Below are 25,154 nucleotides of genomic sequence, written 5' to 3'. Positions count from 1 at the left end.
GCAGTTTCATTGGATAGCTTAGATCTTTACTCCAGTTTCTTTTTATTACTACACAGTAGTTCTTAACTTGTTTGCGTCTAGGGTTTTTAGACCCTGAGGCAGGAAGAAAGACAGTATAGTATGTTTTGCCTACAGGCATAGGAGGGGAATTAGCAGTCCCAGAAGTATTTTATTTTGCTTAGTATTTTTAAAAGTTTCAGCATATAGAGCAAAATAACCCAGTAGACCACCAAGAGAAGGTTATCTCCTAAACAGTCTGACCTCTTCCAGATGAGTCATCCCCACCCTGCCTCATCTACTCAAAACCTGCTTGAACATGGTCCACCTGAAACATAAAGGTCAATGTGTGAAAACACAGGAAAATGTTTATAATGCTACGTCATGTTTAAAAAGCAGGTTGGAAAAAAATAAAAATAAAAAGCATGTTGGGGGCTTGAAATGTAGCTCAATGGTACATACTTGAAGTCCTGGGTTCCATGTTCATTATACACACACCTGTACACACAAGTCAAATTGGTATGTTTAAGTATTCTGTGCTATGATAGCATATTTACGGATGAAACCTAGAAAAGATCACCTAAAATGAAGTATGTATCATGACAATATGGTGATTTCTAAAAATACAAGTATAATTTGATGTCTCTGTTAATCATTCGGATTTCTTAAAAAAACATACAAAGAAGAAAATAATCAGGAGTCAAACCTTTTTAAAATGTGGACTGCTCCCTGTCCTCCCTTCCCCAACTTATGTATCTTTTGTCAGAAACATGCCTGGCAGAGTAGGCATTAGTTTACCTCACTCTATAAACATGTGCTGAAAGCCTACTATGGGCTAAACTGAACAGACAGCATACTCAGGTTGATAGACACTATTAAGTAGACAAGCACAAAGGCCAGACCCTTGAAAACTTACAAGAAATTTACAAGGTATTCATTCTTCATAGAAAGAGACATAAATTTTACCAGATTATCCAAAGAACCTGTGATTCTCAGAACTACAGCAGTGGTCTGAGCCTCAGCAGACTAGATTCTACCTTCGGAGAGCTAAAGTTGTTTTGGTGGCCTTCGGGATGGAACCCAGGGCCTTAAGCTTGCTAGGCTTGACTCTATTACTGGCAATAGCAAACCTTCTAACCTTCCCTTTTCTTGTGAAGATAGAATGACATAATGACAGAATTCACTTAAGCAGTGTGGACAAATAAATGACAACGACTCAATAAGTTAGTCCAATCAGTTTCCAAAACTATCCCCCATACATGCTGTAAACATGATCATTTTGAAACAGAACTCATCTTCCTGGAAAGGAAGGGGTGGGGAGAGATCATGGTGGGCCCCATCTACCTCACTGTCTTTGTGTGGTTTTGTCCCCACCTCAGTTATTCCAGGAATGATTGCTGGAATTCCAGTTAGTTTCTTTATGGCAACTATTAGGTTAAAACTTGGGAGTGTATATTGTGGCCAACTCTAGGCCATCAAAGGCGTGAGGTTTTCTGAAAGAGCACCTCAGGTAGGTGTAAATGTGGTCCCCACACGATCAATTGCTGTGAATCTCAAAGGGGTCATGGAGTAGAGGGTGGTCTAATGGGCTATGTTTATTTTTCAATTAATAAAAGGTAATAGGGGACTTAGTGAGACTTTTAAATAAAAACCAGGAACTAAAGCTGAGTCCCCCTAAGCATGGAACAGTTCTGTTTAAACTGCAATGCATAACTGGCTATAATGGGAAAAATTACATCAACTATAAAGTTTAAGAATCACGACAAGGGTAGTAGTGGATGGGTGAGCTGGCTCAGTCCTTGTCTTCTCCCATTTCCTCTGAAGATAAAAACTGATCATCCACCCCCAACCCCACCCGGGCCTTCAAGCTATCAAGAGGTTAAAAAAGTCTGGGGGAGAAAATATGGGACCTGTGATCCCACTTCCAATGACTTGGGGTAAAATACTCTAAGGCCCTCAAATATTTCTTGATGATAAAAATGCATGTTAGTTACCTCAATTAGCAATTACTGACCCAGTACTAAACTGGGGCAGGGGGCAAGGAGATGACCTATGAGCTCACCATCTAGGTGAGAAGGGAAAAAAAGAGAGAGAGAGAGAGAAGCACAAAAAGGTAAGAGGATTAAGTGCTGCCCCTGGAGTACTAATTTTCAGTCCAGAAAGAGCAGAGACCAGCGTGGATGGGCAGAGTGGATGTGGAGGGGCACGGAGGTAGAAAAGAGGCTGGAAGGAGCTGAGACCCAAAAAGGACCAGGTGCTGCTGAGGGCAGGGATGATTACAGAGGGTGTGTAAATTATGGGGCGCTGGGAATGTTGGGGTTGGGTCTGGACACTGGGGGGTGTGGGCTCAGTGTAGGCTGAGAAAGGTGATGTAAGAGTTTTCAAGAAACCTGTTTGAACATGGTACCGTACTGCAGGGAAGGAAGACAGACTAGAAAAGGGAACAGAGGAAATAGGAAGGGAAAGGCAAACCAGAACAACTTTCAAAGAAAGGGAAGCTCCTGGGGCAGCTGAAGAGACCAACCCCGTGAAGAGCACATGGAGGAAGAGACCATGTCTCTCTTGCCACAGGAAACAGAATGGTGACTGGGGAAAGTTTCCAATGGTTAAGGGGACTGGGATAAGTTCTTTTTTTAGAGACTCTGAATGTGGATAAAATGAGGAGGGGTCCAGAAGGTCATGGTAGTGAAATCAGTTGATAAGTGTTGGGGATGGATTCCTCAGAGAGGAAGGTCCTGTGCTGCTGTACCGCTGAGCTCATGAGACTCAAGCATGGGACACGAAGAACACCCCTATTTAGTCACAAGGGGTAGGAAGAAGGGCTGGCAGGATCGAGGTCCTCAGGAGGGAGAAGAATGGCCTCCAGATAAGTGTGAACACATTAGCAGCCAGTGGGCGGAGCCTGTCGCCTGAGTCAGGAAGATGAAAGAGCAAAGAGGAATCCTGGAGGGGGTGCCCAAGGATGGCCTTTGCTGAATCCTGTGCACACAGAGGCATTCAAATAGTGTCCTCAACAGGAATCTCCAGGAAATAGGCCATGGTCCTATGCTGCGAGGAGGAAGAAGAAAAGGGGAAATTGATGGTAGGAACAAGGACCCCAGGGAGCTGGTGGAGGCAGTCAGAGATATAAGTCTCCCTCCTCACCCCGGCTCCTGACTCTGCAATAGCCCCAGAAAAGGAAGCTAAACAGAGAGGGAGACCATTAGTTAGCTTAGGTATTTACAGCCACGTGACCATAAGGTGTTCTCCCTTGAGAACAGGTCTAGGGAGCAGTGAAGTGGCACTCTGGAATCCCCTTCTCCTACTCCACAGGCACCCCGTTTCCGATTCGGAATGACTGGCCAAGGAGAGGGAATGTTCATACCATGCCATTTCAAATGGCTGCATCTCACATTCTAGCTGTAAGAGGCAAGCCTATTACTTTTTCCCAAAGGATGCCTGAGGATTCCAAATACAAATACCAAGGGCACCAGGTCTCCCAGAGGGGAGAATACATTTTCCAGGTGCCAATGTGAAATGGCTTTCACATTTTGCAGCTCTAACCCAGATGTGGCTCCATGCAGAATGCACTAGGAGACCAGCAAGAGGACTGGCAGGGTTTCCTTGTTAAGAGGCACAAGACCACCAAGAGCACTCTGTCCCTATGCTGGTCTGGGCAAAAGTGTGATTCAATTAGTGTGAGTTCAGTTGCTCTTTTTTAGGTCAGTTCTTTCTTCTTTTGTTTAGATTTGACTTGAGATTTCCTTCTATCATCTACACCTCTGCTGGAGTACCTAAGCAAATTAAACCATTTAAAGTGATGAAGGAAGTGGATGGAGCTTTAAAGCAACTTATGCAAACAACCTTCTCTCTCTCTTTCCACCATCGTATCTCTGTACTGGTCTAAACAACCAAGACAAGCAACTGTGTTTCTCAAAGGAAAATTCTAGACTCTCCATCTGCATGTCAAAACCTCATGGTTAAGCCCTGGCTTGGAGAAAACTAAAAATTTTAGCAACTCAGGGATGAAATGTTATATTAAGGGCTATACAAAGCATAGCAGCTGTTCCCAGCCAACATGAAACCCGAAAGGGGTGATGCTATCTTTATCCTCTACCTAGAGTCAAAGCTGGTACTGTCCCGGGCAGAGCTGCCAAGGAGCCTTTTCAGCTCTAGTCTGCTGAACACAAGAGACAAAGCAGGGAAGAAAACACACAGGCCAGCAAAGGCCACCTAAACAACAGACACAACAGATTCACTTGGAAGAAAAGGCAATTAATAATTACAAACTGTAAATAAAGATACAAGGAAACAAGCAGTTCTAAATGTCATTTGGAAAATATTATTTGATCAGTTCAAAATTAAAGTCAGTCTAAGGTCTAACTCTATTTAGACTTCCCAAATGGAAGGTTGAAAACCCTTTTAACTCGTTTTTTGGAAGGAAAAACACATTTTCTCTAATAAAACTGATGTCTAGCTCATAAAGACCTAACAGAAACCTTGTTCAGAGCCCCCGATGGAATTGGGCCTCCGATGAGCATCTCAGGGAGGGCAGATGGATGAAGGAAAATGAAAGGGCAGAAGAATAAAAAGGGAAGGTGATGAGAACAGGGCCTCTCCCTCGAGTCTGGAGATTGCACATAGGTTAACTGAAGAAAATGTTCTTGTAGCACGACTATCTCACTGAGAAACCACTTCCCACTAGCTCCCTGGTTCTAACCCTAACAACCCTGTTCTATTTATTGTTCAGTTTTAAATGAACGGGCAACTGCTGCCTAGCTGTGCACCTCCAAGATTGGCCAACACTGTCACCAGCCCACCACACATGTAAACCACCAACGAATGAAACTCGTGGTGAGGGGGCTTAACTTAAAATGTGAACTGTAACCAGCACACCACACTTCCTGCTAATTCTCACAAACTATCTCCATTCAAGAAAAAGTGAAAAAATGACCACAGGGCCTAGTGGGTGGCCACCCAAAGATCAGCAGGTAGAACCACACAATAGTTACAGAGTAGATTCTGGAGCCACATCACCTGGATTCAAATCCTGCCTCTACCACTTGCCAACTGTCGTAAGTGGCCTGACCTTATGGGCACTGCCTTTAGACAGTGACAGAAATTCTCTCTGCCTCAGTTTCCTAAGCTGAGGATCATAACAATACTCACTTTATATGGTTGTTGTGGGAAATAGATGAGTCACATTTATAAGGTGCTTAAACATTATTTGGAACATTTAGTACAACCCCCTACATGCTTGCTATTATCATATATGTCCTCCTGAGCACGTGTCCTCCTGAGCACGTGTCCTGCACATACACACTAACAAGTATGTATCATTACTTCAGACTTAATTCACTTACCATGAGTCCAACAGGTGCTAAAGACATTTGATTCACCTATGTTTTGGAATGTACCTAGAGAGCTTTTTATAAGATATTTCTGAACTCTACCTCCACAGCTTTTGCATGTGTATGTGTGTGTGTGGTCCTAAGGATAGAATCAGGGTCTTGCAAATGCCAGTCTAGCACTCTACTGCTGAGCCACACCAAAGAGAGAGAGAGAGAGAGAGGGAGGGAGGGAGGAGGGAGAGAAAGAGAGAGGGAGGGAGAGAGGGAGGGAGGGAGGGGAGAATGAATATCAGTTATGTATATATAATTTTTTGTTTGGTTTTTTTGGTACCAGGGATTGAACCCAGGGGCACTTAACTATTGTGCCACATCCTCAGCCTTTTAATTTTTATTTTAAGATAGTTGCTGAGGCTGGCTTTGAACTTGTGATCAGTTCAAAGCCTCAGCTTTCTGAGCTACTGGAATTATAGGCAGGTACCACTGTACCCAGCCCTCCAGAGTTTCTGATAAAACCTGAAAAGGGCTTAAGAATCTGTTTCCTACAAGTCCCAGGTGAGGCTGATGCTGCTGGTTTGGGGACCACATTTTGAGAACCACTGCTGAATGGCACAGTTAATTCATTAAGATCTACTCTTTAGGCCTAAAACTTACGTAGCTTATTTAGGTGTACAGTAAATCTTCCAGAAATGCAATGAGAAAGGAGAGTAAAAGAGTGGTTCACTGATCAGAGAATATCCTTACCAAATTTTTTTTTTTTTTTTAAACTCAGGGGCACTTCACCACCGAGTTATACCCCCAGCACCAAATTTTTTATTTTGAGACAGGGTCTCGCAAAGCTGCTGAGGTTGGCCTTAAACTTATGATCCTCCTCCTGCCTCAGCCTCCTAAGCTTCTGGGATAACAGGTGGGCACCACAGCACCTGGCTATCCTTATGTTCTTTTGCATCTCTCTCAGCACCCCTTTCCCTCTGGAGTTAGGCAGCCCACACGCCTAATTCTAGGCCAATAGGCTGTGGTCACAAGTGACACGCATCACTTCCAGGCTGAAGCTATTACGTGTGAGATCTGTGCTAACTCTTTCTTGCTGTGTCCATCTGGAATCATTTGTAATGGCAGGGGTAGCTGTAAGAGGGCAGCAGCCTGGTTCCCTGAGCCACTTTTTAGGAGCTGCTAGCCCAACCAAAGATTTCATATGAACAAGTAATGGTGTTTTATGGGTTGAGCCTCTTAGATTTCAAGGTTTACTTGATACCTCAGCATCATTTAGCTTAACCTGACTTAGACAAAGCCTATTTTCACCATCAGTCCAACCTATCAAATGCATAGAAAAGGTATTTTATAATCAGCCAGGATTTCTATCTTGTTCTCATAAACTTCCATTTACCAAAACAGATTTTTTAACCTCCCTTTTTGAGTGTTTCATCAAATATAAAAGTTCCTTAGTAGCATATGATTACGAAACAATTGCTAATAATTTAGAAACCTCAATATGCTAAGAAGTATTAACAACGTGAACGGTAAATACACTGAAGAATTTGGAACCTGGGCATGATGGCACGCACCTGCAATCACAGTGACTTGGGGAGGCTGATGTTAGAGGATTACAACTATCCAAGGGGAGGGGGAGTCCTGGAATTAATCTCCTGTTGATACAGTGTCTGTATCTGTGTGTGTATGAATGTATGTGTGTGAGTGTGTGTATTCCCACTACTGGAATCCTTTGACTTTAATCAGCCTCTGTAGAGCAGACCAAGAGTACAAGGTTTTGACTTTATTTACTCATGTGTGAATTGATTACCTTTTTCTCTGGGCAAAATTAGGTTATCTCATCAGCACTTAACTACTGAACTGCTTTAAATAAAAAACAAATAAAAAATCATAGTTTCTAGCTAACCTAGGTGCATTTTGCAATTTAACATGCAGGCAATAAGCTATTCACAGTATACTATCTACCGGTGGATAAGGCAAGAGGATCATAAGCTTGAGGCCATCCTCAGCAGTTTAATGAGGCCCTAAGCAACTTAGGAAGACCTGGTCTCAAAAATAGAAAATAAAAAGGGCTAAGGATGTACTCATGGTAAAGCAATCCTAGGTTCAATCCCCAGTAGCAAAAAAAAAAGTATACTATCTACCAGATTATGTGGAATGGAACACAAAAAAAGATTCTCTGTCTATAGAGAGCAGGAGGCCTTTGGTACACATGCACAAGACTCATTTTTTTTTTTCTTCAGAGTGGAAAGTAGAGGCTTTATTAAAGGACAGCAGAAAAGACTTCTCCCAGAGGAAGAAGGGGACCCAAGAGATGGAATCCGACACAAGACTCATTTATTAAGAAGCTCAATGCTCTGTGGTCCCATCCAGCACTGGCAAAGCTCAACCCTGAGATGATAGGACCTTGTTGCATCAGTGCTTCTTTTGAGGGCCCCTTGAACACCTCATTCTCTGGGTATGTCATATTCTAGCTCTTTAGGTACTTGCATGTGGCATTCCCCAAAAAGGTCAACACTCATGTAATCCATCTGGTCACATATTGTAACTCAGCTGTAAAATCAGAATGGAAAATAATAAAAAGGCCCCAATACTTAAAGTTGAATTTCTCTAATTTTTTTAAAAATAGTAACTGTGAGTAGATAATTTAAGTGAGTAGATTTTCTTTTCTTCATGTCTTTCAGAAAACATTAAAAAAAGTTACTTAAAAATAAAGAAAACCTAGGCTAGTGTAATAGTGCACTCTTGTAGTCCCAGTTACTAGGAGGCTATGATAGAACAACTCCAGCCCAGGAGATGAGGACCAGCCTGGGGACCATAGTGAAACCCTATCTTAAAAAAGAATAACCAACCCCCGAAATTAACAGTAGTAAGAGCTTACTTTAAAAAAAAAAAAAATCACAGGAATTACTTATATTAGGCAGACCAATGAAGTCTCCATATATTCCCCCAAACCAGACTATTCTTTATTTTTCATAAGGAGCTAACAGGAGGGGACATTCCTCTTAGAATACTGCAATAACAGGAATGATGTACAATTAGATAAGTTGATTTATTATAAAAGCTTACCAAAAAAAAACTTGGCATCAATCTTGCTAGAACTCAATTCCCTATTACTCAGTCAGGTGATTTTATAACCTTTATCCTGTCTCCTCAAATCAGAGTTCTTGCATGTGTGCCTGCAAGAGAGGAACACAATGGAGCATACAATGTTCAGAAATCGGAAGCCATGTAAAAGCAATGACATGCAGTTTCTATGATCTGACTTGCTCAGTTCATTTCTCCATAGTCATGTTCACCACAAGAGAGAGTCAAGCTTAAGTAAATTCCTGGGAGTTTACAAATGGTATCCTTTATATAGCCAAAATCCCCTTTCCATTTACTTATGCCCAAAGAGGTGTGTGATTTCATACATGGTCCACACGCCAGTAACTTCTCTGAGAGGGCTTAACAAGATGATCCACTGTCCCTGTCTCCAACCTGGCCATGACAGCTTCCCCTGGGCTCCTCAGGAAACTGCTGATCCCCACTGGCATCCCTCCTGTTGCCTCCTCAAGCTCCACCAACTCGACCAAATAAATCTCAGACCATTCATGTGTCCTGTCTCTACAAAATGCAACTGTTATGCATATATTATAGTCATGACCAAAACCAGTTCTTGGCTAAATGATTCCTAAGCCAGCACATGCCACCCACTTTGACGTTCCTCCTCTACACGGACTCCTCAGCACAGAGACTGCCGGCGCTTGCTGTTCCTGGGGGCTGGTTGGTAGATCATATGACTGCTGAAATCCCTAGGATAAAAGCAGCCATTGTCCACTTTTCCTTGAAATCTCAAAATCCTGGATAAGACCAGCAATCAAGTAACACTTCAATCCTCCAACAATCTTAAATCAATTGATCAAATTCTTCTCGTTGGGTTTTTACTTCCGTCCTTATAACTAACATGCTGCGTAAAACAAAAGTAATTTTGGTCAGCTTTTACAGTAGACTGACATTTACTTTATATAGAGAAGATTAGGATTTTGTAAAGGGGAAAGCTTTTAAAAAACAATGGATGCTATGTACTGAGATGCTAATAACTGTCCAACACATTTCTGCAGTGTCTCTGAAGTGCTCCAGGCACTTTAAAGGGCATCAGAACACCAATTGGAAGCATGTACCCTCCTGCTCTCTCCACAGTGACTCCAGTGGCACACAAGTTTTTGGTGCCTATGATTTACAGAGGCTGATCTCCAAGCAGCCAGTGACTGTTCCATTCTGTGCCCAGCATCTCTACCTCCACCATTGGGATCTCTAACAACTGTCGCTGAGGCTCAGCCTTCCCAGAAGTTGTGCACATCGGCTAAAACTGAGTTGCACTGTAACCAGCTACAGATCACTTGGGCAAGGTTGTCACAAATCTTGACCCCCATCTTCTACCACTCAGCCACACTCTGCAAGTCCACTCTGTGCTGTCCCCATCCCAAAGAGTCAGCTTGTAAACCTGCTACTTGCTTCTTGGGAAGTCCTTGTTTTTATTACTTTTCCATCTGCCCTGAGAGTCTAAATCCAGAAAACTAGTCCCTATTGTGTATATACAATTCATATGCATTTTCCCTGCCCGACAGTGTCAAAAACATATATTCTGTAAGAGAATACTCTCCACCATCATTGGCAGTAATCACGAATTCTAGTTTTCAAATTTCAAATCTAATTAAATTCTCACAGGAACAACTCCTAAGCTACAAAAACAAACAAACAAACAAAAAACCCACCAAAACAACACCATAAACCTATTTGAATCAGGAAGGAAAAAGTTTTTAGCAGGCTTATGCACAGGTTAATAATGCATCACAGCAAATCTAACTATAAAAGAAATCTGATACTATTAAGAGTTAATATGCAAGTATTTAAGATGTAGCTATGAGTCTGATTATTGAAACCTGGGTCAGTACTTATGCAGATCAAATCAAAATGCCTTTGGAGAACCATTAGCAGGTATTTGCAACTTTGGATAGTTTTTAACCCTAGGATTTCTATAAAAATGTCCATACTGGATTATCAAGGGAGACTATGATGTATCACCATGGAGTGCTCAAATGTTCTCTACCTGTAAAATTGGAGCTACTGAGAATAAAATTAGCAAGTAACATTAAAGCAAACAACTCCCCCCCCCCCATAAATCTAATAATTCTGCAGAATAAGCATATTTTGGTTCCAAGTTAGTATCACATTTCTCCTGGCCAAAAAAAAAAAAAAGAAAACAGAAAAGCAAATCACATGGACACGATTCCATATAACTTGTTCAATTCTAGACACTAGCCAGAATATCTAGTAGAATATAGACAAACTCATAAAAACAGACCAAGTGACCACTTGAGTCCCTTCCAGACTAAGACTGCATCCTTTGTAGAATGAGTCTTCAGGTGGGATGTGGGAGCGGGGACACTCTTTCCTTCCAATTCACATTAGATGGCTTAAAGTCAACCACCTAATGATGGTACTTGGACATCACTTGAATCTATTAAGAAACAGCTTTTTTCCTGCAGTCCAAGTAAAATAAACTTTTACTTTATATCTGACTACACTTGAAAGATAATTCTAATACTTCATGTTTTCTCACAGAGTAGCTGCACATTGCTGAAAATAGGGGAGGGGGACTCAGAAATTAATTTTCTGTATAAAACCCTAAGTGTTAATCATTTTTAAAAGTATCTTTTAAACTTCCTAAGAGTATGATGAATCAACATGTGATTAATTTAACCTATGGGGGGAATGACTCAAAACCATCATTTCACAGTGAATAATTACTAACAAGGCTGCCTTTGGAAACTAGTCAATATTCTTCTATTTCAGCATTGCCCCTATATCCTCAGTTGGCAGTGCTTGTATTTTTAATTGAAATTTTTATGAGATCACTGTGGATGCCCATGCAGATGTGAGAAAGAACACAGAGGGCTCCTCTGTCCAGTTTCCTTAATTTCCCCTGGTGGTAACTAGCCATTCCTGTCCCATCCCCTGACATACTTCTTGTTTGTCATTAATGTACCTCCTACCGATGGCTCGTTTCCACCCTCAACCCCCAATTCTGGCCTCTAATTTGGAGTTGACTGAGAAATGTGAGACATAAGGTGGTCAGTCACTTGTACAGTAGGAATAAACAGTGTTAGAGTGTAGGCTTAAAGGATCAACACAAATCAAGGGTAGGAGTATTAGCATCAGTATTTCCTATCACCTCTGTGACTTTTGAAAGCTTTATTTTATACAACCCCCCCAATAATGTGTATCCCACTAGCTCTTACATGCACATCAGCTCAATATTCTGGACCTAAGGATGCCCAAATAAGTGACCCCCTACATAAGTGGTGTATACCTTGAGTCAACTGCACATTAGCAAATCAGCTGCTATTCATATTGTTATTTGTCCTCTGGCAGGTCCCAGTGTCTGATTCTGAACATTATTCATCAAATTCTCTTCAGGGTTTAGAAATAAATACAAATACCTCTAAAAAAAAAAACCAAAACATTGTCTTCCTTCAAAAAAACTGATTTTTTTAAGAAAATATTAACTTATCAGTCACTTTTACTACTCAGAACAATTCAATTATATAAACTGAAGAAATAAAAATATGATAAAGGACATTACAAATATGCTCGAGAGACTTCAGTGAGTAAGAAAAAGTGTCACTTTGTTCTTCTACTGCATTAGGAACTTCTCAAACAAAGAAGCTTGATGGAGACAGACACAGAGAGGCTTATCAGCTTAGGAAAGGGGAAGGATGGTACAATTAACTGTCACACAGATATAATTCACTCTGCTGAGGCCACCGAGAGAAAACAAGGCAAAGAAAGCGCCTGTCTTGTCTTTTTACATAGTACCCGAATATCCCACTCAAAAGCCATCTTCTCCTCAAGGTTTACCCACCTACATGGCCTAAGAAGAAAGGCATCAGGCGTGGAGGGCGGTGGGCGGCAAAAGGAAGGAAAAGGAAACAGAGGGAAAAGGAAGAAGACTTCTTATCTGGACCACAAATGCCTCACCCAGCTCACTCCAAGCTGAAATGCAGTCCCCAGGGTATTCCAAAGGGGGGGGGGGGGACAAAAGTGCATTTCTTTCTCGTTACTGTCTCCTCCCCACTCCACAGACCCAGCTCTGCCAAGTGGAAACCGGCGGCCACGGGTTCCACAGAGCTAGCTGCCTGCCCTGCCCTGGCCATCTGAAGGTGATGTATAAACATACTCAGCAGCTCAGAAAGGGCTGGGACAAGAGACACAAAGCACACACATAAGTCCCTGGAGACAGGGCCACCAATAAATAATACACATTACAGGGAACAGCGCACCCTCCAAAAGTCAGAAGGTGCTCTAGTAGCAGACAGTGGGAGACCAGGAACCATAAAACACAAAACACACTTGATAACGATACAAACAGAAACAAGGCTCGAATCCTAAAACAGATGCACACCGAACTCAGTTTCTCCTGCGTGACAATACAATTCTTTAGCTTTCAGAGGGCAGGCAAACTCAACAGTGTAAAGATAGAAAAAGAGTCCCTTCTCCTCTCGCCTCCTGCCCTCCAAAAGGAAGAAAGCAAGGCAAGCACAATAGAAAGCACCTAGTGAGTCTGCTTCTGAGGCCAAAGGAGCTGTGTGTTAGCAACGTTCCCTTGCGATGGTGTCCTAGTGAGCTCCAGCATGACTATATATGGTGTGCTTATGGAGTAGACGGATGAAAACACCATGCACAACTTATATCAGACCGAACTAGCTTTTAAAGAGTTTGGTTCCTCCACAGTTAGGGCCCCCAGGCATGCCACAAGTCAGAGCTAACTGCTAATGCTTCCAACAGCAAGTCTCCTGACTCACTGGCACCCCAGTGGCAGCCACTCCAGCGCACCACCCTCCACGGCTGTCTGTGCGCACACTTCCTTCTCCCTCCCCGCCTCCACTCCCCCCCCCCCGCCCCCGCCCAGGCCATCCACCCCACAGTCCCACAGAGGCATAAATGCACACTCAAGAATGCTGCTGCTGAATGGGGCCTATGTTACATGACAGAGGGCACCGTCGCCTGCTGGAGAAACAGCTGGCCAGGCAGAGTCCCACAGCCGGCTGCCGGCCTGCTTGCGCAGCCTCCTCATCTGCACAAAGTATTTTATTCACATCAAAGGTTCTGCCTCGGATAGGGAAAGCCAGACACTGAAATGAGGAGCGGGGAGCGTGCGAGAGTGTGTGTGATCTCTGAAGATGTTTTAAAATCTCGGGAGAAGTGGGGGCAGCAGAGGAGGAGGAAGAGAGGGAAAGAGAGAGAAAGACTTCATCACTGGCTTTAACAGTCTTGCCCAACCTGTTCTGCGGCAAGTTCTGTTAACTCCTTTCTGGCAAATGAATGCAAACTGCAACCCCTTCTTCCCTTGTCCTTTCGCACACCATACTGGTGATTAAAGTAAGACGTATAGAGAAGACTCCCAAAGAAAATAGCTAAACCCATTCCTCACTGAAATGAAACTCATAATTTTGATCACATTAACTGAGACCTGGACTCTCGGCTACTGGAGCTATCATCTCAATGGAAACTGCCACCCCCCCCCCCCCCCGCTGTCCCCCAGCTCTTCTCCTTCCCCACTAAAATGGGTAACTCAGGATTAGGTTGAGCTAGGTCCAGTTTTCATACACTCCAACAAATACTATGTGAGAAAGAATGACAAAATTATTTTTTTTCTTTTCTGCTTGCCATTAGGCATTTACAGGGTTAACGGGCAGGCTTCAGACCAGAAATGTACCTGCTTAGCAACAGAAGCATCAACTAAGCCACACTGGTTGTTCTGACACAGGAAAAAACAGTTTCTACCTGGTGAAAATTCCTGGTGATGTTTCAGTTGCCATTTTAAGCAATACACCTAATTAATCACACAAGAAACTACAGCAAAGGGAGAAAAGACCAATGAGACTTCACATAGTTTAAAGGTGTAGATCAAATCCAAGCATCAAAATGTGGGATAACACATAGGTAAAACACGCTCTGAAAATGAGAATGGATTCAGGGCTAAGAAACCTGTTCCTGGATGATACATTCGAAGAAGAGCTTGCCTACCCTCTGCCCCAACTTCTTGCTTATGTCTGCTTTGCCTTCACATCAACTCTAAGGATTCCTCAGGTAGCGATCTAATCTTTACAAAAAGAGATCTTCCTCTCCACACAGTAAAGTGAAGAGCACAGATCTCAAACATTGGACTCTTTCCCCTTAAGCATGTTTGTATGTACCCATTTTAGCAAAAGCCAAATGCAACCCAGGGTCTCCATAACATCTTTGAAAGACATCAAATAAATATATCTACCTGAAGATTTACATATGGAAATCTTAATTTTCAGCAAATGACTGCTTCATTTCTGGAATCTCCAGGATATCAAGGGATGTGGAGTTGATTGCTGTAGGACACTTAGTGCTATTTTAACAGAAATTCTTCTCCTCAGCCAAAGTAGGGCTGATAGCAGTTAGAATGAACAATTTGGCCCAGTTGCTGAATATTTAAAACACAGAAGAAAAAGATTTTAAGACTCTTTTAACTAAAATACTGTGAAATGAACTGTAAAGAAGGAATTGTGCCCACAGAGATAACAAAACACAATATCTATTATAATTAATTACATAGGGCCAAAAATGTACATGTGAAAGAGAAAAAAACACTAGTAAAAATTCTAACATTAATAGTATCACTTTTGGAGGAAACCCTGGTTCAGGAGGAAAGAAAAAGGATAAAGTTGTCTACAAATACTTCAGAATACCACATTACAGAGTTTAGTTTTTGACAGATTCACTTAAATTATTTTTTCAATTAATAATTTTCTTATTATGGCATAGGTGACAAATAATTTGTCAGGCTGGCAGTGCAGCTCAGTGGTATAGCACTAAGCCCTGGGCTCAATCCTTAGACTACCCAAAAAAAGTACATGTTTACAGTGTACACAAGATGTTCTGATGTACAAATATGTTGTGAAATAGTTCCATCAAGCTAATTAACACATCACCTCATATACTCATTTTTTGTTATGAGAACATTTAAGATCAATCTTAAATTCTTAACTGAATACTTGATGACAAAGAGATGATGTGCAAGGTCAAAAAGAAATATATATAAGACCTAGAAAACAGTAGTAAAACTTCACAATTTCAAGCCAATTTAAAATAAAACTATAGTCACATGTCTGGGTTTTTGTTTTTTTTTAAGCACATGTACATAACTAAGGCACAAAATCAATCTCTTCCTTCAATACTCTCACTTATTTAGGACTGCCAACCCAACAGTTTGAACAAATTAAAGGCTTATTTCTGAAACTTACATGTGAAAAATGTAAATTGGGTCAAAGAAATTCTAGTGTGAACAAAATGGTGGTATTTAAGGCAAAAATTTGGCCTATGCAAAAAAAAAAAAAAAGGCCACAGCGATGTTCACTGGTCTTGGGCAGAGTGGGCTGCAGAGGCCAGTTGTATCTAACAGTTGTACTCTAAATAACAAATGGTGCATTCATAAACTGCAAAAGCAAAGGCTGTTCAGAGGCTGTAAAGTCTGTACCCGACAAGATGAGCGGCTGACTTTCCTGTTGTTCCACAGTGAAGGAGGAAAAAAGGACTGAATTCAGTTAGAACAGGCTGTCACCTCAGCTGTGGCAAAACCATACAGATAAAGAGGCCCCAAGTACCATTTACTCTCTTCTAACAGGAGCTGGGTCTAATGATAATTGAGTCAACACCTCCACATAAGATAATGCTGCAAGTGTGGGGGGGGGCACATAAGAAACCAGAATGTGCACTCTCCCTAACCCTTCTTAAAAATCATCCCAAAACCCACAGCCTCAGATCAAGGTATTAAACATCCATAGCCCAATTACCTGTGACACTGCTTTTCCATTCCCTTAACAAAAGAAACATCTGGTACCAGCTACTGAGCATCCTTGATAATTTTGTAAGAGCTTCAACTTCTTAAAAAATTAATTAGTGGCACTGACATCTGCCAATGCCGTGGGCCTATCAAGGTCATAGCACAGGTAGCTCAATACCTCATTTAATAGAGAACAGCTTTGCAAGTAAGTATCAGATGGGAGAATTTGGTGATTTATCATTTCTTAACCCTTTCAACATCATTTTCCCCAAAAATTCTAGAGGTTGAAACACATTCTTTTGTTTCATCAGAAGTCTCCAACAGAAATGGGCAGGTTACCTGTTTCTAGCCTTTACCCAGACAAGATGGACTCTCCTGGAGTGGGCCCTGGCTTCTGCAGTGTAGAAAAGCTTTCACCCTGGTAAAGGATCACTGTTTTGAGAAAACTGATCACCAAAGGCAGCACAGCAAAATGGGACAAATTCCAAAAGTAGAGAGGCCAGGCCCTGCCTTGTAAGTCACTGACATGGTTCTAGGGTGCAACAGTGCCCTGCAATGTGTGTGTTGGGTGGGGGAACCCTGGGGGCAGTCAGTGACCCTGGCTTCAGCGTGGGTCTGAGTCACATGACTGCAGAGGTGGCAACTTACAGAGCACATGCCGGGAGGTGGTCAAGGCTGACCTCATGGACTGTCTGTGGGTAAGGCAAGGCACACTTAACAAGAAGCCGCAGAGCCCGGTGGCCTCTGACCATGAGTAGCAGTGCTGACGGTATCCCCACTGGTGGTGCACTTCAAGTATAGAACATCAAGAAACGACCCAGCTGAATGGGCTCATTTTTATAATTAAACTGATCCTGGAAAAGGAGAGACTTGAAACAGAGCAGTGAGACAAGTCAAGCGGGCTCCGCTTTCAGGAGACAAGCACATGGTTCTGAGCACAGGACGGTGGGCGACAGCGCCTGCCTGACACCCCGGGAAGATGTAAACCCAGCAGCCCTGCAGCTGGTTCGGCTGTTTTGGCCTTTTGCCTCCATTCTCTCTCTGGAAAGCAGGTCACGTCCCCCTTCCAGGCTGGACCACCAGCCTCTCCGTGTGGAGGCTGCTCCGCGGGGCTCCTCCAGCAAGGGCGACCACCCTCCTGTCACACAGGCCTTGGCTGGGCGCTTCCGAGCCTCAGGCTGCTTCCACTCCAAAACAGTCAGCAGGGAGGCCAAATGTTCTAACCGACTTATTCTGGGAGGTGGATACACAACACGCGCGGGCAAGCCAATGCCTAAGCAGAACTTCCGAAAACTGAAAAGTGGTAGAGCTGAAAGTCCTCAAATTAGCAAAGTAATAATAATAAAGTATAAGGGGACTAGCTCAGGGCGCACTCGTCTTCTAATCTCTCCCTGAGGGGATTTTTTTTTTTTTAAGGTTCAGTGGCTAAACGAGCTCCTGAAAACCCTTGGTCGTCCTTAGGCTGCTGCTCCAGCGGCCACAGGGTGCCGTGCGCCTCTCTGGAAGAACAGCGCGTCGAGTTCTGCGGGCAGAGACGCCGCGCAGGGGAAGGCCGTCAAGGGCCGGCTCGCCCCGCCCCCGGCGACCAGCCAGCCAATCGGGGCCTGCCGCCCTGACTGACGGCCCAGCTGCCCACTCGCGGGAGCCGAGAAGGGGCGGGCGGTGGAGCAGGTCCCGCTGCAGCAGAACCCGCTGACCCAGGGCAGTGTCCACCATCGGCTGCCTGCTACCTCTGCCCGGGAGGGCACGGACAAACCCTCGAGGGCCGGGACACCACACCGCGGCTCCGGCAGCTGTGCGAACGCACGCCTGCTCAGTGCCTTCTCGGTGCACAATGGCTGTGAGGCCCGGCTCGGCGCCGACTGTCTTCCTCTGTACCTCCCAGGGAACCCCAGGCCACCGACCTGCTCGACCTGCTCCCTCGTTCCACAGGCCCCTGGCCCGGAGCGCTGGGTCAACCAGGCAAGCAACTGGGCCGAGAGCACAGGACCTAAATGCACTTCTGAAGCCTAAACTCCGTGCTTCCGTGCAGGGGAGCCACCCTACAGAAAACTCTCGTGTAGCAGCTTTAGAGCTGGCTCCCACAGTCACGGCAGACCCACCAGCCAGCCAGGGAGAAAAGAGAAGAAAACCATGACCAGGGCCCACTGCTTAGTGTCAGTGCTTCCATACCTGCTGGACTGGAAAGGCAAGCAGACAATTCTTACTGTCAATAATGTCTAAAAGTTGCATATCCTTTTCACTAAAAATAAGCACATTCCTATTTTCGAAAATGATACAGGCAAAAGTTTTGGAATATTACACGATACCCGAAACCTGCATGCTTATTCTATATTTGGCAATATTTCATTATAGCACTTGGTTTATGAGTTACTGTGCTAACTGCGGAAACCAAACTGACCAGCACAAGGAAATCCCGAATTATCTTTGAGAAAGAAAAAAAAAAAAAGGAAATCCCTGTAACAGTGAAAAGAATCTCCAGTATCACCATGATAAATGTTACATTACTTTTTCATTGGGCCTTGAGCACTTTTCATCCTAGAAGGATGCCCTGAAGAGTGATTTCCCCCCCACCCCTCTTAATGACAGGAAAAAGAAGAAAAAATCTTGAAATCTCTTGTGTTGCCACTCAGATGGAGCATCTGAACCCATCTGTTAAACCGAATACACAAAAGCAGAGGCAAAGCAGCCCGCATAAAGAGAGGCAATTTACTAAGCGTTGATACTGATGTCTTTCTCCTAAATTCTCAATTAAAAAAAAAAAAATCAACATCCATGTGACCTTGGACTCTCTCATTTTCATCTGTCTCTTGCAGTACACACTCTTTGCTAACCATTCAGCACACTGCAAGCCCTGATAAAAGTAGTTAATGTTTACTGAAACCTGCGCATGAACTGTACTAAACCCGATAGGAGTGAAAAGGCAAAGTTCTGTTAACAGCATCCATATACTATAAAAAAAAAAAAAAAAAAAAAAAAAGCTGGGGTGGGGGGTGGGCCAAGAAGGAATTTTTTTAAAAATTAGAACCTAAAATTTCTCACTGATGTGAAATACACATTTCCAAAGTTTAATGAATTAAGTCAATACATATCACCATGAAAAGATGCTTTGGGTATATTTTGTTATCGCTGGAAATTTGACACAAATTTTTAAGTTTTTTTTTTTAAACAGAATTTAAAACTAAAATGTATTTATATTTCATGTTTTCTCACACTTTTTTGAAGACCATTTACCTAATCAATAACTGACTTTATACTCTAAAGCATTTATCTTAATAGCTATATGTAGGTTACAGCTGAAGAACTATTCCATGAAAAAATAAACTTAACATTTCAATGGTTATCGTCTAAATACTATTCCTCCCTTTAGTTTTCCAAATGTAAAAACAGTTAACCTCGGTCTAATCAGATTTTTAATTCTAACATCTTACTATTAAACTCACTGTAAATAAATTGAATTCAATATCAGGACTTCCCAATATTGTTTTTCTCCCACTTCTATACTATCCCTTTTTCTCCAATAACCTTAGTTAAAATAAAATTTCAACGTACTCATATACACATACACAGACTGTATCCAGAACAGGATGCTCTCAAGGTGTTTAAAGCCAACTTTCTCTCTCCCCCATCCCCCCTTGCTTAAAGAGTAGCAATAGAATCAGTCACCTTGGAAACAAACATCACCCAGTGTTTGCAGAACAAACAATGGTACCTTTTCAGCCAGTACCAGGCAGGCAGGGCAAGGGGCAGCCAAGCAATTCTAGGCCCTACAGCAGTGCTAACATATTACATTCATCCAGTGCACCAAAAAGTAGTTCAGTACTAAAAATGAAGTGCTCTCCCATGTGTGAACCTTTGGCTAGAAACTCATACAAAGTGAGGTTTAAGTCAAGTAAGGCTACCCTGAGTTAGAAAAAAGTCTTTATTACTTTTGGAATTGTTTTAGATGCCTCATGAATAAGGTAAGCTACACTCTTGTCACTGAGGATTACCTTCTCCAAAAACTAGGAAGAAGTTGCTTTAAAAAAATTTTTCCTGTAATTACTCCTGCCAAACCATCGTGTCATTTTTCTTTTAATATGCCACCATATACTGGTTTTAAAAATATATATGTTGCTTGGCACTTTAATCCACATATGAATTTCTAGTATTGATAAGAAATCTGACTGTAACCTAGAAAATTAAATGACAATTTCTAGAACTCTTAAAAAAAAAAAAAAAAAAACAGTGCTAAAGAGATACTTTATATGGGCCTCGGATATAGCAATAACTACTTTTTGACCTTGGATAACAGCAATGACTAAAGTTTTTTTACTGAAAACTTAAAAAAAAACTAATCAATTTTGAGTAGTTCAAGGCTTAGGGGAGATTTTGGTTGTTACTGTTTTTAAAAATCCCAAATGGGTAGTTAATTTAAAAAATATACACGTGCTCCTCAGATCCTTCAGAATGAAATTTTTAAATGTCCAACGAAAGTAACAGTTTCCTCCTTAGTTTGGGTGTGTGCCGAAGTTTTCCTTCCCACCAATTAAGAAAGAAGGCTGGGCCCAACTGAATTATTTGGACAGGAGTTTGATGTCAGTTAAATACCACAGTAACTGGCATTTTCTATCACCTCCAGACTAAGGCACAAATGCCTAATTAACATGGACCAACATGCAGCTTAAACTGGAAAAGTGCCTGTCCTTTTTCTTTCTTTCTTCCTTTCTTTTTCCCCCCTCAAAGATTTAGGTCTTTAACATCCTTGAGTTAGAGTGCACAAAGGGTGTCTAATGCCATCTGACTGAGGTGTAAAAGTCTAATTAACTAATGCTTTTTTGCAGCGACAGTAAATCAGTTAACATTATTAATCTTCCTGTCCGGGCATAAGAGAGTGAGGAGAGCCATTGAAACGGAGCTAAACGCTTAGACTAGGTACCCTTGAAAACGAAAAGGAATTCTGGAAGTGATGACTGATGACACTGAAAACTACTGAGAAATACTTAAAAATCCAGCCCCTCGGCCTTGCACCAGGCAGCTACTTGGATCGCTGAGGCTACAGCTCTTGAGGAGAGGAAGAGGAGGAGCCAGGCCAGGGCAGAGACTCCCATCACCCATCCTTTCCTTCCAGCGCCCCAGGCAGGAGAGCACAATGTGGAGCCTTCCGTGCCTTCATCTAATACTGCACCTTTCCAAGTCATTTCTTTAGTACAACAAACAGAAATTACTACCTGCAGTAGTTTGAACAAATGACTCCAACAGCTGGGCCAGTTAAGCTAGTTTCAGTAAACCAACAACTCTCTTAACATTTGGCTTCTTAGTTTTGCTCATATATCAGGCATCCCAAAACATACATACATATTATATTCACACTAGCAACCACGAATTTATCAGAAGCACCCCCTGAATGCCAAAATCTGATGAGAAAATGCCAGCAGCCAGTTTCTGAACCATGCCTTGGTCTGTACAGAGACAATGGCAGTTAACAGCCCCTCCAGCTGTCCTTCCAGGATTTCAACTCCCTATCCTTGCCCCCCTCCACACTGCACCCCAGGGGGCAGGGAGGAGGCATCAGCTGGAGCCCTACTCTCTTCTCCCCTTGCAGCTCCTGCCAGTTCCTCGCAGGCCCTGGGACATGACTGCCCACCTCCTGACAGTGGCTAAATGTGACGAGTCAGCCCTGGGCTTTGGAGAAGGAACTCCCAGTGCTGAGCCACTCCTGGCCCCAGATCCAGGGTGATGACCCCAAGTGCAGCAGCTTCCTCCATCTTCTGGAAGAACATCTCAAAGGGGCAGAGCTGGGAAAGGAAGTGAAAGGAGGAGGCCAGGTGCCGAGGCTTTATCTTTCCCCCTCAGGTTTCTGTTTCACTGTCCCCTCTTGAAGGAGGATGTGAACTGATGCAGACTTTTTAAACAAAATTCTAAGGGCAACACATGTTTGATTAAGAACAACCTTTTAAAAGTCACCTAGTAATACAGAACCCTTGAAAGCATCATGTCCAGAATTCAGTCCGTTCTTAATAGATATCTATGCACTCTTTATGGGTTTAGAAGTGTTTAGGACTATTATTTATGACTTTGGGCACTACTCCCCCTACAAATCACCTCTTTTTTCTATTCAAGAAGGTATCTGGGTGTGAAGCTCACCCACAGTACAAAGGTGAGGGGTTACTGGTCCCACTGTACAAATGGCCAGAGTCCTTTAACTGAGACTGGCTGGCCCTCTAGACACCTGTCACCTCTCCCACCAGGTCTACTTCATTAAAGCAATTCTCCCTGCCTATGTTTAGCACTTGCAAAAATATATAAACAAAATGATCTTTTAAAAGTGGTGCTGGCTTCCCAAACTCTATTCTTTCCCAAGATCAGCTGATAAATACTGTCTACCTTGCTTTGCTAAGAAACTGCTGATGATTCTCTAGAGCAACTTGAAAAAGCTATAAAAATTTCAAAGAAAGGCAAATTAAATGTTTTTGAAAAATATACAGATAGTAACTAAAATAGTAAACAAAATACCTGCTCCTAGCGAGAGCTCAGAAAAAGGTAAGACTTGGAGATGCTTTTCCTGGAGACAACAACACAGAAACATCAGCAATGAGTCAGCTCCTCCCCCACCAGCATCCTGGGCAGTTAAGCAACGCAACGAAGCTGTTGTGAGAAACCAAGAATGCAGAGAGAAGAAGCACCCCTGGTAAGTAACCATAACTATTTGTCCAGCACCTCATTTTAATAAGAGGAACAGACAACCATAAGAGAATGAAGAGAAGGTTTCTGAGAAAGGCTCAATGGGCCAGATGGTCTTTAAGTTGCTGCCCTGCCTTAAAGTAATTTTCAAGATGCCTAGAAATTCTCTAGATTTATGATACTTTTATGGAAAGGACAATAACTTCTATCTTTATTAAGGTTTTTCTGTTTGCTGGTACGGATTAGAAAGAAAGGAAATACTACCTAGAGGCATTATTATGCCACCTTGTAAGAATATGATACAAGAAATATATTCTGTCCATTTTAGAGATGGAAAAACCAAGGCACAAAGAACATCATTTCATTAACTGTAATCAAGGTTGAACTTGGAGCTAACAAATGCAGCCCTCTCTAAGAGGTCACGGTGAATAATTAAAAGGGCCAAGGGGAGTATGTGCAGGGCCCTGTTGAAATGTTTCTGACAGTCTGGCTGATTCAGTTCACTTCTCCAAGTCCATGCTTTCTTCTGAAACAGAGGTGGTGTTGGGGCTACACTGGGAACTGTTCCATCTATGAGCAGGTGGGAACAAAATGCCTCTTCCTGGCTTGTGACATACAGTGGCCTTCAGCTCCTCTCTGACTCTAGTCATTCCTGGAGTCAGTGACTTCTCCTTGCAGCTAGTAACTGATCTAATCATCATTTTCCTGACATTAGACCTTAGTTATTCACATGTAGAACCAGTCTTCCTCTGGGGCAGAGCCCTCCAGGGAGTTATTTCAAGGTATTCCCAAGCATCTACGAACCAAGTAAATTTACACATACATGTATTATTATCTTGCAAGTATATGAGAACACTGCTATAGTTAATAAAAGATAAATTCCACTAAAATGTTATTAAGAGTTTTTTGTTGTTACACTCCCCAACAGATCCTAAACATATAATTAAAATTGTTTGGTCTGGACTTTTTGTTTTGAACATTAAAAGAGACTCTTATATTTGGAAAGGTTTGAGAATAAGTACTCTAGGATATCTAAATAGCATGACATTGATCACAGCAAAATATACCACTAAAATAAAAACCAGAAATAAGGAATATATCGCACCATATGGAATATCCACAACATAGTGCCTTAGGTAAAATGAAAAACTTCTCAAGAGAGTCTGACCCTGTATGTATGTATGTATGTATGTATGCATGCATGAAAGGCTAGAGTTCAAACCCAGGACTTCATTACATCCCCAGCCCCAAGTGTGATCCTTTAGAACTTTTTTTTTTTAACTGCTCAATTTGTTCTGCATTGTTTTGCTTTTTAAATAATCTACTTATTTATTGCTTTGCTGAGGATTGAACCCAAGGGTCTCCTTCATGACAGGCAAATTCTCTACCACTAAACTATATCCTCAGTCCCATTATTCACTGTTGAATCTCACTTGTACCATGAAAGATTATATGCTATCCAAAATACAAACACATTTAGTTAGTTCAGTATTTTCTTCTGTAAAGTAAATCAATTTCTAGCAGGATGGGTGATGTATACCAGTAATCCCAGCATTTTGGGAGACTGAGGCAAGGATTACAAATTAGAGGCTAGTCTCAGCAATTTAGCAAGACTCTGTCTCAAAATAAAAAAGCAAGAAGGTATAGGGATGTATCTAAATGGCAAAATGCCCCTGGGTTTAATTCCTGGTTCCTCGATAAATAAATAAATTGCTGATTAACTCCATAATCATAATTTAATCCTAGACTGGTTTCATTTAACCTAGGAAAATCTTTTCTCCCCTCTCTCAATGAGTGCCCAAGGGATGTCAAATAATTAAAACATTAGCTCATGACCACCCTCCCCCCAATTATGCCAAATGACAATGTGGTTTTTGTGTCAAAGAATATTTGAATACACCAGAAAAGACCTGTCATATTATATTAAATTTTGAAAAGACGGATGTAATTTTAAAGGCATGTGTAAAAAAATTTTTTTTTAATTGTCCATACCAGATAGAAGAAGATATACAGTAAAGCATAAACGATGGTGATCTGGGACCTGTGAGAGTAAATAATTCTACTTTCTTTTCCTTTTAGTTCATTTAAATTTTTCCTCAGTGAATGAGTCATAGGTGCAACAAAGTAATAAACTATCTAATGGGGAAAAAAAGTTTTAATCCTTAGGACTATTTCCTTGGTGATCTCTGAGTAACGGGATGACAGGTCATTTTGATTTTCTTCATAGGCCTTCCTATTATCTATAGTGAATATGGACATTCTATAGTGGGAACGTTTACACGGGAGTGATTCTGATTTGCCGGCTTGTGGTAATAATG

The 25,154-nt window shown here is 42.1% G+C and overlaps 1 protein-coding gene across 8 annotated transcripts in view; it reads right to left on the bottom strand.

Moving 5' to 3' along the window:
* Rreb1 (ras responsive element binding protein 1) overlaps nt 1-25,154 on the bottom strand; it is a 131,581-nt gene that overhangs the window by 84,313 nt on the left and 22,114 nt on the right. Inside the window, exon 1 of one of the 8 annotated variants that reach the window (XM_058582384.1) lies at nt 8,385-11,898. The exons of the other annotated variants lie outside the window; for them this stretch is intronic. The gene's annotated coding sequence lies outside the window, so the exon portion shown is untranslated. Of the gene's footprint in view, nt 1-8,384; nt 11,899-25,154 lie in introns of those variants that run through there. 8 annotated transcript variants of the gene reach the window in all.

The sequence above is a fragment of the Marmota monax genome, unplaced genomic scaffold (genome assembly GCF_021218885.2).
Source record: "Marmota monax isolate L192 unplaced genomic scaffold, Marmota_monax_Labrador192_F-V1.1 WCK01_AAM20220418_F8-fsc00029, whole genome shotgun sequence".
NCBI lineage: Eukaryota > Metazoa > Chordata > Mammalia > Rodentia > Sciuridae > Marmota > Marmota monax.
Note: the sequence above shows the minus strand (reverse complement) of the source record. Positions and strands in the feature narration are given on the sequence as shown.